This window comes from Pinus tabuliformis, chromosome 4_1 (genome assembly GCF_031772625.1).
Source record: "Pinus tabuliformis cultivar Carrire ecotype Pingquan chromosome 4_1, CPIR1, whole genome shotgun sequence".
NCBI lineage: Eukaryota > Viridiplantae > Streptophyta > Pinopsida > Pinales > Pinaceae > Pinus > Pinus tabuliformis.
In genome coordinates, this window is record NC_142303.1 from 575,449,058 (window position 1) to 575,467,881 (window position 18,824).

Sequence of the window (18,824 nt, forward strand, 5' to 3'; positions counted from 1 at the left end):
TCTACAAACATATGGCATCTTTTTTTAGTAAAAGATAAACCCTTCTTGGTTTTCCTAGTCTGAAGTGATATAGTTGAATTTATCTACATATTTCGATAGATTGGTCATAATATTCATCACGACTGATGGCATTAATCTTGGATATTGATTGCAAATGATGACCAAAATCGCTGATGTGATTTACAATATTCATGCTAGGCTTGATGTGAATTCTTATTAGTCCCTGCCATCTGGCATCCGACAGGGACTATAGTAATCGTTATGTCCCGACTTAGCATTAGTTCAGCGCTTTCCTTCTCTGTTATACGGCGGTTAGAGCGGGGATATGCCTAAGTTTCATTCGCACCCTAGCTTGGCCATCTTATTTGGCCTCTTCCCGAGGCGGAAGAGGCTCGACAATAGCTTAAAAGCTATAAGCGCGGTGCATTTTCGCTAACCGTCACGGGTGTCTGGTTTTAATGTTAGCATTACTTCCGCCCATGTTAATGTTAACATTAATTTGTTTGTAGGGTATGCTAACGGGTGTTTTGTTTGCAGGGTATGCTAAGGTTTGATGTTAACGGGTGTTGGTGCTGCAGGTGTGCAGGTGTCCGTGCACGGCGGGAGGTGTCATGAACCACCGCCTACCGCCTATCTTCTTGCCGCCTCGGGCTTTTGGTGCTGGATCGACAGTGCGGACGGGCTTCTTGAGCTTGTTTGCTCAGGGGTATGGCTTCTCTGTCCGGTATGAATTGCAAAGGGGGTTTCGGAGCTGTCTGATGCAACAACTTCTGGTTCTGCTCATCCCGGTCCTGCTACTGATAAACAGGAATATGACCCGAGATAGGAGGATTGGTGGCAGCGGGGGGTTGCACATGCGAGCGCTATTTTCTGAAGAAGGGTGGGGGGATCCTTTTACAAACCCTTATTCAGGGGAATACTTTCGCCAGGAAGACGTAGGTAGAGCTGGGAAGAGCAGGGATTACTAAACGACTCATAGCTGCGACGGATGGACTGACTCACTAATACCTGCGAATGGAATACCTGCAGGTGTGCAGGTGTCCGTGCATGGCGGGAGGTGTCATGAACCACCGCCTATCGCCTATGTTCTTGCCGCCTCGGGCTTTTGGTGCTGGATTGACAGTGCGGGCGGGCTTCTTGAGCTTGTTTGCTCAGGGGTATTGCTTCTCTGTCGGGTATGAATTGCAAAGGGGGTTTCGGAGCTGTCTGATGCAGCAACTTCTAGTTCTACTCGTCCGAGTCCTGCTACTGATAAACAGGAATATGACCTGAGATAGGAGGATTGGTGGCAGCGGGGGGTTGCACATGCGAGCCCTATTTTCTGAAGAAGGGTTCAGGGGAATACTTTCGCCAGGAAGACGTAGGTAGAGCTGGGAAGAGCAGGGATTACTAAAAGACTCATAGCTGCGACGGATGGACTGACTCACTAATACCTGCGAATGGAATACCTGAAATGGATGGCACTAATGCAATCACCGGATGGACTAATTCCGATTAACAGGAATAATTTCACGGAGCTTTCAACCTCCGATCGTTCAGTTACCTAATTGAGTGGGGGGCCGAATATAGTGGCTGGTGGTGTTGCTTCAATAGGACCCGGAACTGGCTCATATGCTTACTCTGCTGGTACTGCAACTAGTGCTGGTAAAGAAGTTGAAAGGGATGTTGCTGGCTTGTCTGCCTTAGCTTCTTGCTTTGCCTTTGTAGGATCTGCTCTCACTACCCTTGTTTCTGACTCTACAGGGTATACTAATATATATCTTATAAAGCTGCTGTAAGAACCGAAAGCAGAATCTGCTGCTACATGGGTGTTCAGCCGTATTCGAGGTTAGTGAGGCGGCTCATCGCGGAGCATACTAGTTAGTTTACTAAACCATTCTTTCCCATTTGAAAATACCATTCGTAGACGAAGATGAGACGTATCCTTAGGCTATATACATGAAATCACCACCCGGCTATTGAGTAATGCTATTTATCCCTGATCACAGATGTTAGCCTGATTACAGATGTTAGACTAGTTTCAATCTTGTTGCTCGGGTTTCAGGTTTCAATCTCCCTGATCACAGCTGTTAACCTGATGCGACCTTAGGTGGCCTGCTGTAGAGCTTGCATGTGTTATGCTAGGGAGATAGGTGTTAGGCACATGGCCATCATGTAGGGTCCATCGGTTGATTTTCTTATTTTTATTTAAATTTGAAATTTCATGTTGCATTGTCGTTTCTTAGTTGAGAGCTGGTACAGTTGAGATCTTACTTTTGTTGGCATGTTATAAATCTGTGAAGGGGCGGACAAGCGGAGGAGGATCCGGCCATAATATTGAGATACATGTAAGTATATTTTCTTTCCGAGCTGCAAATTCAAAGCATTTACACTCAGTTTTTCCGAAAAATCTGCGTTTTCCTACCCCCACAGATATAGGTATTTGTCTGATTTCCGTGTTTGTTCTGAAATTGCTAAATTTGTTTGAAGATAATAGAACTGCAAATTCACATAGTTTATTGCCTCGCCCTCTGAAATTAGCAGGGTTTTTGCAGATGAATTTATGTATTTTCGATTTCTGTGTTGAAATTTTTGGCATTGATGTGAATCTTTTATTTTCTTCTTTGGGCAGGCGAAGGAGTATACTGTCGGTCAGTTCTTGATTTTGCTTCCAGGCTTTATTTGGATCGTTGATTAAACTTTGGTTATTGGCAGAATCTCCCTCCTCCTTGGTCAAGGGTAAAATCTTTCTTTTGAATGCATGCAATTACCGTGTTTGGATGGATTGTCCAAATATTGTCGGATCACCGGGGAGGAATTCACTTTTAGCACATGAGATCATTGATCTATCTCTTAATAGCACACAATGAATTCTGTGCAAACTCAGGCTTTTGTGAGCTAGATTATTTTTCTTTATAACTGATTGTTTCTTGTGGCTTGGATTGTAGGTGTGTGAATTGATCATTCTGTGAGCTCGATATTATTTATATTGTCAGTGGCCAACTTCAAGGATACAGGTTACCTGGCATAAAACTAGTCATGACTAACGAAATTGTCACAATTCAGCCGGGAGAACTTACGTTTCTCTGTAAGTGAATAGCTTCATAATACTAATTCCTTTTAATGTGCTTTGGTTCATTTGTCATAATATTATGATATAGGCTTCAATTTTCTTTGCCTATTTGTCTGAAATTAACTATAATTGTGTTGTGTACATAGATTTTCTTGTCCATTCCAAGAAAAAAGATGATCTTTGAGAACGGAGTTATTGAATTAAATAATATCATAGACATCATAAAAGGCACAGGGAATATGATCTACAACAAATGCGTTTGGCATGGGAAGTTGTTGCAATTTTTAGTTCGAATGTCAGTCTATGCATGTTTTGCATTTTGTGTTTTTTCATCTGCTGTCCAGGGTAGTGACAAATGCCCAAAAAATCTTGGGGACTTTGCTCACCACAAAGTTAGTCAATTTGCGGACGCAAGAAGGTTTTGAAACTTTTTAATTGGTGTCCTTTGTAGTTAATATATAACACTCTTTTTTTTTTTGTGTTTCATTTTCATAATTTGGTTTTGATAGAACTGTAGAATGCATAAATACAAAGTGATTTTCGTTTGACAATAGTATATACTATTTATAGTGCACCATCATTGATCTGTCTCTTAATAGCACACAATGAATTCTGTGCAAACTCAGGCTTTTGTGAGCTAGATTATAACTGATTGTTTCTTGTGGCTTGGATTGTAGGTGTGTGAATTGATCATTCTGTGAACTCGATATTATTTATATTGTCAGTGGCCAACTTCAAGGATACAGGTTACCTGGCATAAAACTAGTCATGACTAACGAAATTGTCACAATTCAGTCGGGAGAACTTACGTTTCTCTGTAAGTGAATAGCTTCATAATACTAATTCCTTTTAATGTGCTTTGGTTCATTTGTCATAATATTATGATATAGGCTTCAATTTTCTCTGCTTATTTGTCTGAAATTAACTATAATTGTGTTGTGTACATAGATTTTCTTGTCCATTCCAAGAAAAAAGATGTTCTTTGAGAACGGAGTTATTGAATTAAATAATATCATAGACATCATAAAAAGCACAGGAAATATGATCTACAACAAATGCGTTTGGCATGGGAAGCTGTTGCAATTTTTAGTTCGAATGTCAGTCTATGCATGTTTTGCATTTTTTGTTTTTTCATCTGCTGTCCAGGGTAGTGACAAATGCCCAAAAAATCTTGGGGACTTTGTGTTAGGATATTCCGACACATAGGATATAGTTAAGTTCAACTTGGTCTAGTATAGAGTTAGGTTAGAGTTAGGTAAAGTGTGTTTCTTTACCGTTGTACATTTTGTAACTTACAATCCGACGGTCACGATATGTAGTGATCCGACGGTTCACTCTCACCTCGGTATTACCGACACTTGATCCGTGGCTTGACACCCGATTGGTCCATGAGTTCTATTTAAAGCGCATGGAGGGTCATTGTTCGGGAAATCCGTGCATGAGAGAAGCTTATGTAAATTTTCATTCTTTGATTAATAAATTGTCTGTACCCACGTTGGGACAGGCCGTGGACTGTTTCCCTCCTTGCACTCTGAGGGTTTTAACCACGTCAAAAATACTGGTGTATTGATTTGAGATCTGGTTGTGAGCGGTGTCCTCTTGGTATTCTTTCTGAGGAACTTACCCTGTAAATTCCTACATGGTATCAGAGCTATTTGAGGGCCGCGTCCGTTGGTGATCCAAATCTGAAGCCGGTAGAACTGCATGCGGCTGTCGTTTCCTAGATCTGCTGTTTCTGACTGCTTTCGGGCCGAGAGGACTGCTCTGTTGCGTTCGGAGCATCTGTTTCAGTGAGGAACCCCTTTCGTTTCACGCGAAAAGGTTTCCGGTAGCCCTAGCTGCGTCATTTTTCAGATCGGGAGGTATACAGTGTTTTTTTTTGCAGTTTACTGTCATTTTCTCTCTGCTTATTTCGGTTTCGGTTTATTTAGCCTTTTTTTTTCCGGATCTATACCTTTCATTTCTGCGTATGCTCTTTGCCCTGCGACTCTGTGCGATCTGGGCAAATCAGAAACAGAAAGAAAGGATTTTTCTCATGCGTATGCTCTTTTCCCTGCACCTTAGTGTGATCTCGGAAAATCAGAAACATTGAGAAAAATATTTAGTTTTTCGGCTAAAAGCTAACTTTGAGATTTTTTTTAAATTTCTAGTTTTTTGGCTAAAGCTAACTTCGAGCCGTAAGGTTCGTTTTTCTTTGGATATTCGTGTTGGGTTTTGTGTTTTGTGTTTTGTAGGGGAAAAGAGTCTTCCCAAGGCAAGCACGCAAATCGAGCCCCCCCCCCCCCCCCCCCTCTCTCTCTCTCTCTCTCTCTCTCTCTCTCTCTCTCTCTCAAATATTTTGTATAGATCAATTGGTTCAAAGACCTTTTAAGAGAGTAGAGGTCTTGGGTTCAAGTCTCCATTTTGTGGGGGCGGATTTTTTCATTCCCGCACATTCGCGCACTTTGCCGGCAACGTCAACAATTTTTTTTCAAAAAGCCATAACTTCTTCATCCGGAAGCCTTTTTCAGAGCCGTTTTTTTTAAAACCGCCTATTTTTTCGAGATCTATCCATTGGACCACTTACTTTCAGCATCTTCAGCTTCAGTTGTTTTTCAAAAAATGGAAAGTCCATGCCAAGTCATTCTTGACAGCACTAACTACTTCCAATGGGTAGCCTACATGGGAGATTTACTTAGAAGTAAAGGTCTCTTCAGAATAGCCACAGACCAAGAGAAGAAACCCAAAGATGAAGACAAGGCCGAAAAATGGGAAAATCGACAAGATCAAGCACGTGGTTTGATAGGAATGTCTGTTTCTCCTGATCTTAGATTCCACATTGCAGAAATTGAAACTCCTCATGAAGCATTAGAAAAACTTGCTAAAGTTTTTGGGATTAAAAATGAAATTAGAGCCCATCAACTTGAGAATGAGTTGCTTACTTTGGATCCTAATAATTTTTCTTGCATTGAAGATTTCTTGTCCAAATTCAAGACCCTTAGATATCTCTTGGAAGGTGTTAAAGTTAAGAAAGAAGATGGTAACCTTATTTATTCCATCCTTACTAAGTTGGGACCAGCCTACTCTGTATTTGTTTCCACTTTCCATTCTACCAGGGAAGCTTTCATTTGTCAAGGCAAAGACTACAAGCCCCCTTCCTTTGACTCCTTTTGTGATTCCTTAATAAGAGAACAAGAAAAACTCTTACACCTTGGTCTTCTTAATCTTGGAAACTCTTCCTCGAAAGCGTTAGCCGCCCAGCAGCAACCAAATTCAAAGAATCCTAAGAAGTCTTATCCTCAAAGGAATGGTCCTAAACCAACTCAGCCTCAAGATGAAAGATCATTTCAGCAATATGACAAGACCAATAAAAACAAATGGAAGAAGACTGACAGACATTGTAACTTTTGTAATCGAGATGGCCACTTAGAATCTAAATGCTTTAAGAAGATGGAAGCCTTGGAAGCCGCAATGAAGAAACATAACATCCATCTGGAGCCTACTTCAACTTCAACTTCCGGAACGGCATTTTCTGCATGTCATCGTCAATCATCTCAGTCTGGTTATGCATTAAATGTATCTTCTTCTTCTTCTCATTCTCATGAGTGGCTCATTGATTCTGGAGCCTCTTGTCACATGGCCAAAAACCAAGCCATGTTTTCTTCTTTAAATGATTGTAACACCAAAAATATATATGTTGGTGATGATAGATCTCTTAATGTTGTAGGGACTGGAACTGTTCATCTAGACAATGGTCAGTTCAATGATGTATTATGTGTTCCAAACTTATCCTGCAACCTTCTATCTGTCTATCAGATAACTCATTCAGGTGAAGGTAAAATTGTTGAATTTTCACCTCATGATGTTGTAATCAAGGATCTAAAAGATCCTAAACAGATTCTAGCTACTGGTCTTGCTGATGATTCCAAAAGGTTGTATAAGTTTCACAACTTTGGGTCATCCCATCTTCCCTCAGTATTTGTTGCTCATAATGATGAAGTGAGCAAACTTTGGCATGAGCGGTATGGTCACTTAAACTATCGCTCCCTTCAGCATCTATGTAAAGAAAACATGGTGACAGGTCTTCCTATGGTATCTTGCAAAGATGGTGTTTGTTCCGGATGTGTACTCGGAAAACATCATCGGGACAGTTTTGACAAACGTGCCTCTTGGCACGCCTCAGCCCCTTTACAGCTTGTGCACAGTGATTTATGTGGTCCTCTTCCTGTTGCTTCATTCTCTGGCTGCAAGTACTTCTTAACTTTCATTGATGATTTCTCCAGACGCACTTGGGTATACTTCTTAAAACTCAAGAGCGAAGTATTTACCACCTTTTTGGCCTTCAAAGCATTCGTTGAAAAACAATCTGGACATCAAATTCTTAAGCTAAGAACTGATAATGGTGGAGAATATGTTAAAAATGCATTCATCAACTTTTGCACCGAAAATGGAATTCAAATGCAACATACTGTTCCATACACTCCACAACAAAATGGTGTAGCTGAAAGGAAAAATCGCACCTTAAAGGAAATGGCTAATTGTATGCTGCAATCTAAAGGACTCAGTCTTAGTTTTTGGGCCGAAGCAATTAATTGTGCAAATTATATAATCAATCGCACTCCTACTAAGGTTCTAGAGAATATCACTCCAGAAGAAGCTTGGAGTTCCATTAAACCAGATGTAAGTCACTTTCGTGTGTTTGGAAGTGAAGCATGGGCCCATATTCCAGATGAAAAGCATAAAGCCTTAGAACCTAAGAGTGAGAAATGTACTTTTGTTGGATATTCTGAAGATGTAAAAGGCTATAGACTTATTCCATTTAAGTCCAAAAATGTTATCATTAGAAGAGATGTAAAATTTGATGAAAATAAATCGGCCTGCGAGCCTAGTCCGGCGGATGTGCCACCTCTTCCTATCTCTTCTATCTTTGAAAACATTTCTTCTTCTGATGATGAAAGCGAGGATGATAATCCTTCCCCACCTTCTCAGGATCCTCAACTTCCAAGATGGGTCCGTGCTACTCGGGATGCAGCAGGTGATCTTGCCGGTGATCCTACAGATCAGCGACGTACACGTTCTCAGTTTGAAAGAGCCTCTTCTTTACTGGCTCAAGCTCCAGTAAATCATGATCCTGACACTTTTGCAGAAGCTTCAGGCCATCCACATTGGGAAACAGCTATGAATGAAGAATATCATTCATTGATGACAAATGATACATGGGATCTTGTTCCTCTACCAAAGGGACGCAAACTTGTTAGATGCAAATGGGTTTACAGAACCAAGTATGGACCAGATGGGAAAGTTGATAAACATAAAGCTCGTCTAGTTGCTAAGGGCTTTTCACAGGTTGAAGGCATTGACTACACTGAAACCTTCTCTCCAGTTGCCAAAATGAACTCTATCCGCCTTGTTCTTTCCCTTGCTGCCTCTTTAAAATGGGAAGTCCATCAAATGGATGTTAAATCTGCCTTCTTGCATGGGGACTTGCAGGAAGAAATCTATATGGAACAACCCATTGGCTTCATACAAACAGACTCCAGCCTCGTTTGTCGACTTAAGAAATCCCTTTATGGCCTCAAGCAAGCTCCTCGAGCTTGGTATGCCAAAATGGATAGCTTTCTTTTAGAATCTGGCTTTTCTAGGTGTCATTCTGACAATACTGTCTACACCAAGAAAGTGGGCAACTCTCTCATCATCCTTGTTCTTTATGTTGATGATCTTATTCTTACTGGTAGTGATCCCAACCTTATAAACCATGTGAAGTCCAGCCTTAAAAAGAAATTTGAAATGACAGACTTAGGACACTTACACTATTTTCTCGGTCTTCAAGTCTTGCAATCCCAAGAGGGTATTTTCTTTCCCAGTCCAAGTATGCTTGTGATATTCTTCGTCATTTTCACATGGAAGACTGTAAGCCAGCCACTTCTCCCTTTCAGTCTGGAGTCAAACTTTCAGTCTCTTGTACTTCTCCTGAAGTTGATGCTACCTTATACCGTCAACTTGTCGGAAAACTCTTGTATTTAACCCATACTCGTCCTGATCTTTCCTTTGCTGTTGGCCTTGTTGCTCGTTTTATGCAAAACCCCCGTGAAAGTCATTGGAAAGCAGCTAAAAGAATACTTCGTTATGTTCGAGGTACAATACAGTTTGGGATTCATTACAGTGCCAAAGCAGCTCCTCTGTTAGTTGGTTTCACTGATTCTGATTGGGCTGGTGACCTTGATGATCGGAAGTCTACTGCCGGTTATGTCTTCACTCTTGGTTCAGGACCTATTACATGGGCTTGTAAGAAACAGGCTGCCATTTCTCTTTCATCAGCAGAAGCAGAGTATCGTGGTGCCGTGGAAGCTAGTAAGGAAGCCTTGTGGCTTCGTCAGATCCTATCAGAGTTTGGCTTTGAGCAGCAGCATCCAACCACACTTTGGTGTGATAATCAAAGTGCCATTCAGCTATGCAAAGATCCAGTCCAGCATCAGCGCAGCAAACACATTGAACTACACATGCACTTCATCAGAAAGCTCATTCATGACCATGTTCTTGAAGTGCAATATTGTCCAACAGATGATCAGGTTGCAGACATCTTCACAAAGGCTCTCACAGAGGCGAAGTTCACTAAACTTCGATATATGCTTGGAGTTCAGGAAGTTGTCACTAAGGGGGGATAGGCTCTAGTGCCTCCTTCCTTCTCCTATTGTGTCATATTTGTAAATCCTTCAATCCTATCCCAAGTTGTTCTTAAGGGGGGATGTTAGGATATTCCGACACATAGGATATAGTTAAGTTCAACTTGGTCTAGTATAGAGTTAGGTTAGAGTTAGGTAAAGTGTGTTTCTTTACCGTTGTACATTTTGTAACTTACAATCCGACGGTCACGATATGTAGTGATCCGACGGTTCACTCTCACCTCGGTATTACCGACACTTGATCCGTGGCTTGACACCCGATTGGTCCATGAGTTCTATTTAAAGCGCATGGAGGGTCATTGTTCGGGAAATCCGTGCATGAGAGAAGCTTATGTAAATTTTCATTCTTTGATTAATAAATTGTCTGTACCCACGTTGGGACAGGCCGTGGACTGTTTCCCTCCTTGCACTCTGAGGGTTTTAACCACGTCAAAAATACTGGTGTATTGATTTGAGATCTGGTTGTGAGCGGTGTCCTCTTGGTATTCTTTCTGAGGAACTTACCCTGTAAATTCCTACACTTTGCTCACCACAAAGTTAGTCAATTTGCGGACGCAAGAAGGTTTTGAAACTTTTTAATTGGTGTCCTTTGTAGTTAATATATAACACTCCTTTTTTTTTGTGTTTCATTTTCATAATTTGGTTTTGATAGAACTGTAGAATGCATAAATACAAAGTGATTTTCGTTTGACAATAGTATATACTATTTATAGTGCACCATTGTATGAGCATCTTATGTATGATTTTTATGTTTGCCTTATTGTACAAGGAAGGGTATTAAACAAAAATGTTTGCCTTATTGTACAAGGAAGGATATTAAACAAAATTATATTCAGCATTTGATAGTTATGTTTTATTGCCAACATTTTGGTAGTCTAATGGATATCTGATTTTGTATCAATGGTGATCAGTTGAATTGAAGAAGCAAAGTTCATGCTCTCTTCAGCTAGTCAACAACATGGACTTCGATGTTGCATTTAAGGTAGCCATATTTCCTTTTGTTTTTCTTTTGTAGATATTCTGCTCATTTCTCTAATTTCAATTTCCATGGAGGTATTACAGTTCTGCACACATGAAAGGCATCGATGTCTAGGGTGAAGTCACTTGAGATTGCCGTATTTTCTATTTATTCTATGCCTTGTGATACAACTCTAGATTTTCTGCCTGATGGGTGGGACCACTTTTCAGAGACTTGTTTTAACAAGATGACCAGAGGTTATTGCTGCATTCTATTATGACAGGTGAAAACTACATCTCCAGAGAAGTACTGTGTATGACCCAATACAGGCGTCATCCCACCTCAGTCTGCTTAGTTCGGCAACAAGTCCAGGTAAGTTGTCTCTGCCTCTGGCTGGGATGCAATCTCATTTCTTCGATTTTATAGCAATGGCATGTTTGTATAGATAGTGATATATGTTTTTTAGTCTTTTTCCTCAGAGTTTTGCAAATACTTTGATATGTAGTGATTAAATAGTCTGTAGACATATTTCATTCTTGACCATAGAACCTTAGTAAAACTCTTGTAAAAATCATTTTTTAGCTGCTATGGTGAAGCGTCCGAGGACCCCTCCAGTCAACACCCCACCAGTAGATTACCAGTCTGCAGATTCTGAACATCTCTTGAAAACATCAAGGCCAGTTGGTCAGCCAGGCGAGGAGATATTTGAATAGTATTATTTTTGTTTGAACTTTGTCTCATTCTTCAAATTGAGAGTTTAGCTTTTGTTGTCCCATGTTTAATTTGTCAATTTTTGCACTCAGAAGAGTTAATTTAAACTGATTGGTATCTTTGACGCAAATATGAGTGCTTGGCTGTATTGTTTTCAACATTCGTAGTTAATTTATTAATAAACTTGTTGCAGGTTATCTATCATGGGACAAATCATCTTCTTCCATAATGAGCATGGATTTTCACCCTCTGCAGCCCACTGTACTCTTAGGTGTGGTATTATTGCATCAAATATATGTTGTCTTTTATTCTATTCAACTATCAAATTATTACCACAAATGCTTTCCATCTGGATATTCTGAGGCCGACTACAAAATTTGTTGGCTATTGCCATGAAGTTGTTAAACTTTCTTTGTTTTTTAGTATGTTATTAATTTTCTGTTCAAAGCTTCAGGCTATCATGCCTTAACCTCAGCTCAAAATAAATCCTTAACTTATTTAGTCCATTATTTGTTATTTTCTGATACTTTATCTATCATTTGTATTTTTGATTTTTTTTCTCTTAAAAGCTTTGTGCTGATTGACATTTTGAACTCTTCCCTGATTCAGATCCTTAAGACAGAAGGAGTTGAGTTTGTTGTTGCACCTTATGAAGCAGATGCTCAACTGGCTTACTTGTCTAGGTTGGAGCCAGAGAAAGGTGGAATAGTAGCTGTTATGTCATGATATCATCTCTATATGGAGAATACGTGTTTTATATGAGCAATGAGTTTGGTTGAAACATACTAGTATCTTGAACCAGCCATAGCCCACGGAGGTGAGGTAAGCTAGAAAATCTCTTGTTATACCTCCCTGTTCATAGCTATATAGCTATGTGTCATTAAGGTATGTGCTGCTTGCTGCCTGTTTCTACCTATCACCTATAAGGAATCCATAATCATAATGCATCATAAGTAATGAATGTCCAATATGAGCTTATAACCAGTGCTATCCTATCTTGTCACGATTATTGTCTAATTAAATCAATGGATATAGCTCCTGTATCATCTCTTCTCATGTAACCATATCTAATTACGTGAATCAAGTCACTTGGTTAAGCTATCATATTCATTTACATTACTGTGACCTTATCCTGTATGTCGTATAAGTTAATCAATGGCATTCATAGTGACATGTAACTAGCTGTAGTAGGGTTAAGCTTCTGTATCATGCTTATCTATCCGTATCAAGCTTACTGAATGCGAATAGAACTCATATCATGTATTTATTAGGAAGATACAGCTATAAACATAATTTGTGCTGTCCATATGAGAGTTTTAGTTTGGATTTTTTGTTCAACTTGCACTGTATGTGTGATGCAATCAGTTTAATCTTTTGCACTGGGGCTGCAGGCAGCACTTGTTAAGGAACCGGGTGTATCTGTCAACCGTGTTGTGTGGAGTCCAGATGGCAATTTGTTTGGTAAGAAGTTACATGTTGAAAGCTGTTGCACAAGCATTGTGTCTTTTCCAGCTTTACATTGTTTTTGCACATGCAGTTAAATTGATTTGTGTTACTTTTATTATCCCTTGATGTCAACAAGGGTTGCCTATTCAAAGCACATAGTGCATACTTACACCTATAATGGTGGTGAAGATGTACGACAGCACTTGGAGGTATTTGATCAATAATTTTACTTTTCTTTCCCAGAGTAATAGCTTCCTCAACAAGGTTAAGCTTACTTGCCTAATTGATTCAACTTCATTATTCCAAGAAGGTATGTGCTGCTTGCTGCATGTTTCTACCTATCACCTATAAGGAATCCATAATCATAATGCATCATAAGTAATGAATGTCCAATATGAGCTTATAACCAGTGCTATCCTATCTTGTCACGATTATTGTCTAATTAAATCAATGGATATAGCTCCTGTATCATCTCTTCTCATGTAACCATATCTAATTACGTGAATCAAGTCACTTGGTTAAGCTATCATATTCATTTACACTACTGTGACCTTATCCTGTATGTCGTATAAGTTAATCAATGGCATTCATAGTGACATGTAACTAGCTGTAGTAGGGTTAAGCTTCTGTGTCATGCTTATCTATCTGTATCAAGCTTACTGAATGCGAATAGAACTCATATCATGTATTTATTAGGAAGATACAGCTATAAACATAATTTGTGCTGTCCATATGAGAGTTTTAGTTTGGATTTTTTGTTTAACTTGCACTGTATGTGTGATGCAATCAGTTTAATCTTTTGCACTGGGGCTGCAGGCAGCACTTGTTAAGGAACCGGGTGTATCTGTCAACCGTGTTGTGTGGAGTCCAGATGGCAATTTGTTTGGTAAGAAGTTACATGTTGAAAGCTGTTGCACAAGCATTGTGTCTTTTCCAGCTTTACATTGTTTTTGCACATGCAGTTAAATTGATTTGTGTTACTTTTATTATCCCTTGATGTCAACAAGGGTTGCCTATTCAAAGCACATAGTGCATACTTACACCTATAATGGTGGTGGAGATGTACGACAGCACTTGGAGGTATTTGATCAATAATTTTACTTTTCTTTCCCAGAGTAATAGCTTCCAGTATAGAGTAAGCAACAAGGACATGAAACCTGTTGCTTAATGAGTATACTAGGTATAAGCATATTGAACTAAACCCATTGAATACACCAATCTCTAGTCATAAGTTTCAACAAGGTTAAGCTTACTTGCTTAATTGATTCAACTTCATTATTCCAAGCCATTGCACCACAATTTAGAAAAACAGTAGCATATTTAATCTACCGCCACAGACTCAAAGGGGCACCTAATTTCACATTTACTACTGCCGCCACATCCATCATTCCATATGCCATTTGCTCCCCATGTCAGATCGATCACCTAATTGCACCGATCGCTCACTTAACGTAAGGTCTTCGTTTTATGCCCATCATTAAATACTGGCCTGCTCCAATCTGATCTTCAAGATTTCTGCACCTAGATATTGACATTGATCTCCTATCAGACCCAATCTACCACGAAGATTGCCCGATGTCAGATACATAACCTAATTTCGCATTTACTTCTGCCGCCACATACATCATTCCATATGCCATTTGCTCCCCATGTCATATCGACCACTTAATTGCATAAAATTCTGCCCTGCTCCATCCGAGCCTCAAGTATTTTAGCTCCATTCACACTTAAAACCACCTTACAAACACGTTGAACTTTTGTATAAATTGGCCTCTTCTGCACCTGGATATTCACATACACCTCCCCGCTTCACATAACATGGAATCCATTAGCATAAGCCAACTTACTGAACTCACACCTCCCCACTTCACATAACATGGAATCCATTAGCATAAGCCAACTTACTGAACTCGCAACATTGTTTCTCTTAGCACTTATTCTCATGACTCTTCTGATTATTGACATCGTAAAATTCGAAAGACAAAGAAAAAAGAAACCAAAAAAACAATAACATCTCTTTTGCATTATCTTACGCATTGTCTTATTTCCCCGCTTCCTTCTCTGTTACAGGTGTACGACGAATGCTTCAAATATGCATTTGGGTCCGCCATGGTGCTGCAACTCGCATTTTTTATGCTTCTATCGTCTCTGCTCGACTGCGGCACTAATGTCCTAATTGTTAGCATTCGTGCTTGTCTTGTATTCTTCACATGTTACAGTCTGTCATAAGAAATGCTTATTTTCAAGGTCAAATGTAAGCTTCACGGCGATTGTCTTATTTCCCCGCTTCCTTCTCTGTTACAGGTGTACGACGAATGCTTCAAATATGCATTTGGGTCCGCCATGGTGTTGCAACTCGCATTTTTTATGCTTCTATCGTCTCTGCCAGACTGCTTCTATCGTCTCTGCTCGACTGCGGCACTAATGTCCTAATTGTTAGCATTCGTGCTTGTCTTGTATTCTTCACATGTTACAGTCTGTCATAAGAAATGCTTATTTTCAAGGTCAAATGTAAGCTTCACGGCGGTTTTCATGTTACTCGTGTTACTCGTGTCTTGAATTGATGATGATTGTATATAGTGCTCATGTCACTATTTCTATTGCAGTTGTGTGATTTTGGGCTAGCAACATAAACTGGTGTATCTTGAATTGTGATTTATGTATTACTGAAACTTGCTCATGTGACTATTTCTATTGCAATTGTGTGATTTATGTATTACTGAAACTGGTGCGCAATGTACGTTATGTCTGTCCTGCAAGAGATTCTATAGAAATTCACCATAGTATGTGAGTTGCCCAGGTCGACCCTCGGAGCACTCGACCCAACTAATTCCTCTGCCTTTCGTAATTCCTCTGCCTTCCGTAACTGTTATTGCTGGATCTCGGTAAACTAGATGATCTGCATGATAAGGGATATTTGCAACTGCAATCGAAGCATATATATATGGCCTATGTTCCTAGTGCTCCTTGCTTGAATGCTAACTAGAATCCTTCAGAGTACAAACAAGCACGAACTGGCTTAGACCTTAAATATTAACTTCATGCAGGGACTCGCTGCCTCGCAGCTTCCCTTGTTATAGATATAAATATGATGTGAAATGCACATTCTAAATTGCATGATGACCAACCATAGTAGAATCTAAAACACAAACTATCAAATACTCAATTTATTTATTAACACTATGCGGTGACTTTTGCTTAATAAGTTGCCAACACATGTACAATGTCTAAAAGAATAGTTTGCAACAATGCATATCAAATTTGATATGCAGGATCACAGTGAGAACACAAATGCCCAATAATCATGGAGTTACATTTGTAGCTGAGACAACTCAAATCACACACATCAAACTCAATGAAGTTATCGACACTCCTTTCTTCTATCTATATGACATGATTTCCAAAGCTAAATTACACACATTAATCCCAATAAAACTATTAATATTATTTGTTTCTCTCCATATCAAACCATTAAATAGAGGCAAGAGCTCCAACGAACCAGAGTGCCCAGAGAGAATGACATCCCAGTGAAAAATTATTGAGTATATTTCCACTAGTGATAATGAGGAATTGTCTGTTGTTGATGGTGTTACAAGGGTGAACTCTCCACTTAATCTTTCTCGGTATTTTACGTTAGACAAAAAGGTTAGAGTATTGAGAAACTAGCTTTGAATATCATATAAGTATTAGATTTGGGAGCCTTAGTGGGATTAAATAATTAGTTTTCTAATCATGCATTTAACTTGCTTTTGTTGGACCCAGATGGTATCTTATAAAATAATTTCTTGTGAACAATTCCTTTTTAAGAAAAAAAGAATAGTATCATCTCTGCTATAGATTTAAATCATTCGAAAAATAGTAGCACAAACTTTTTATTACTTTAGGTTATATGTTCTTTTTCATTGTGGCTAAGGAGTAATGTAGCATGTAATTCTTGAATATGTTATTTCATTTCATGGACAAGTGAGTTTTATATACAACCTATTAAGATCTTTGGAAGTCTTGGTCTTAGAAATTGTTGTTGCTCTGTCTCGACTAGTACATTAAAGATGTGTTATCCCACTAGCTTGTCCAAGATTCAAATACATAATGTGTTCAAACTCTTAGAAATATTGTTTTCTTTCATAGGAAATTATTATCGGGAAGTTTCCCGTCTGGAAGCCTTTTTTGGTTGGAAAGTTTTGTCAAGTAGTATATGCCATAATTTTGCAGCTTCAGTTTTCCTTCTTTGCGGGGTTGCCACTTTTTCATAGGTGTATTTAAATATTGATTCTTGTAGTATGTTATTTGAACATTAAAAAACTAGACGGTCGACCGAGCTTCAAGTTATCTCTTTAACTCATATTTTTATTTTCTCCATGTACATAAGCATTTCTAATGTCTATAAACCTTTTAAAAATGTAGTTGAGAGAAGAACTAACTTCTTTGTTATTTAAACCATTTGTATCTTTTGTTTTTCGCTTGTGCTTTGTTTCTCCATTCTTCAGTGAATAATGGTTTCTCTTCATAATATCATGCCTTTTACTACGATATCTAGTCACCTGGTCTGGGTCATGCAGAATAGGATTATAATCCATGTATGCAGATGTTACGAAGATGGAAAAATAATAGAAGGTAAAAAAAAAATGGATATGACCTAGTGATGTGACATCTTTTGAGTACAAGAGCCTCACTAAAGGAAATGGGTAGGATTTCACTTGTTAGAGATTTTGTTTAAAGAGAGTAAAGCCCACTATGCTAGTTGTATCAACACACTTGTTTAGAACTTTAAGCACAATTCAAATGTCCTTTTACCTTGATGTACATTATACTTTGAATACAATGCCAAGTTGATGCTGGTGAATCTCGAGTTAACCCACAACATAAGCATTAATCTCCAGGGTATAGTCTCTACAAAGTACTATGATGTACTTCATTTCCGTTCACATGTTATATTATTAGCAATTTTTTAATGTGCACACAACATTTTAACAATTCAAAATTTATTTTCTTATTTTATTATATTCTCTTGAATATTTTTAAGAGTATTTAAATGGATTTGAGGTTTCCATGTCAGTTAATTATAGAGTTGTTTGTTGTTCAGGATTCACTATTTAAAAACAAAAATGCTTGAATGTGGTATGTGATTCATCATCATGAAAAAAGATATAGATAGACCAAGGATGCATATTTCTTCCCTATTACTAGTTCTTCTTCATCACTGAAAATGAAACAATTCTCTCCAGGCATGTCTTCCCCATCTTGTCTATGTTACTTTGACTTCCATTCTTTATCCATATTTGTATCAACTTTCTTTTCATTGCTCTCACTACTGTGCTCCAGAACTACAATCAATCCCGAGCCACAACAATATGACTAGCTACTGAAATGAGCTTGACTTGAATCATCAACTGAGTTGCAGATTTGCATATTTCCACTATAATCAAACAAGAATTCAATTCTTATATTAAATTTTCTTGCAACCTATTGAAATGAAAATTTTAGAGTGTCTATGAACTTTGGCTTTCCAAATGTAATTTATTGTATGTTGGGAAGTTTAAAATGACATATGTCTTGTTAGGTTTGAATGAAGCAATTAACATGTGTCAGTCATAATAGACTACACTACTTTCAACTCTATGAAGAAGAAGGGAAATATATTAATAAAAATACCTATTACATATCATGGGTACGACATCATAGGTTTGAATATATCCACTTGTTTTTAATAGAGATAGCTTAGTAAAAAATTCTTGAATGATGTACAAAACTTGGTTTTTAATTCAATTCTTTGTGGTTTTCAATATAATATTTTTTTGTTGTACAATCTATGGTTTTTCTCATTATTTTTATCTTGTGTGGACAAAGAATTTATTGTATATTAATTGTTTATGTTATTTCTTAGTATGGAAATAGTTAAAGAGAGGCTTGGATTCTATCCTAAATGTATGGTTGATTGATATAATTTTATTTCAAAAAATGTTGTCTCGACATCTTTGAGACAGGTTTTACATTT

At 38.5% G+C, this 18,824-nt stretch overlaps 2 long non-coding RNA genes across 2 annotated transcripts; both read left to right on the forward strand.

Annotated features, from left to right (window-relative positions):
* Window positions 1-2,252: 2,252 nt before the first annotated feature.
* Window positions 2,253-11,015, forward strand: LOC149177220 (uncharacterized). The gene is made up of 5 exons (XR_016258750.1): window positions 2,253-2,327; window positions 2,612-2,718; window positions 2,928-3,067; window positions 10,626-10,696; window positions 10,956-11,015. It is a non-coding gene; the product is annotated as an uncharacterized LOC149177220 (long non-coding RNA).
* A 2,619-nt stretch (window positions 11,016-13,634) lies between these two features.
* Window positions 13,635-15,092, forward strand: LOC149177221 (uncharacterized). The gene is made up of 2 exons (XR_016258751.1): window positions 13,635-13,909; window positions 14,900-15,092. It is a non-coding gene; the product is annotated as an uncharacterized LOC149177221 (long non-coding RNA).
* Window positions 15,093-18,824: the final 3,732 nt, after the last annotated feature.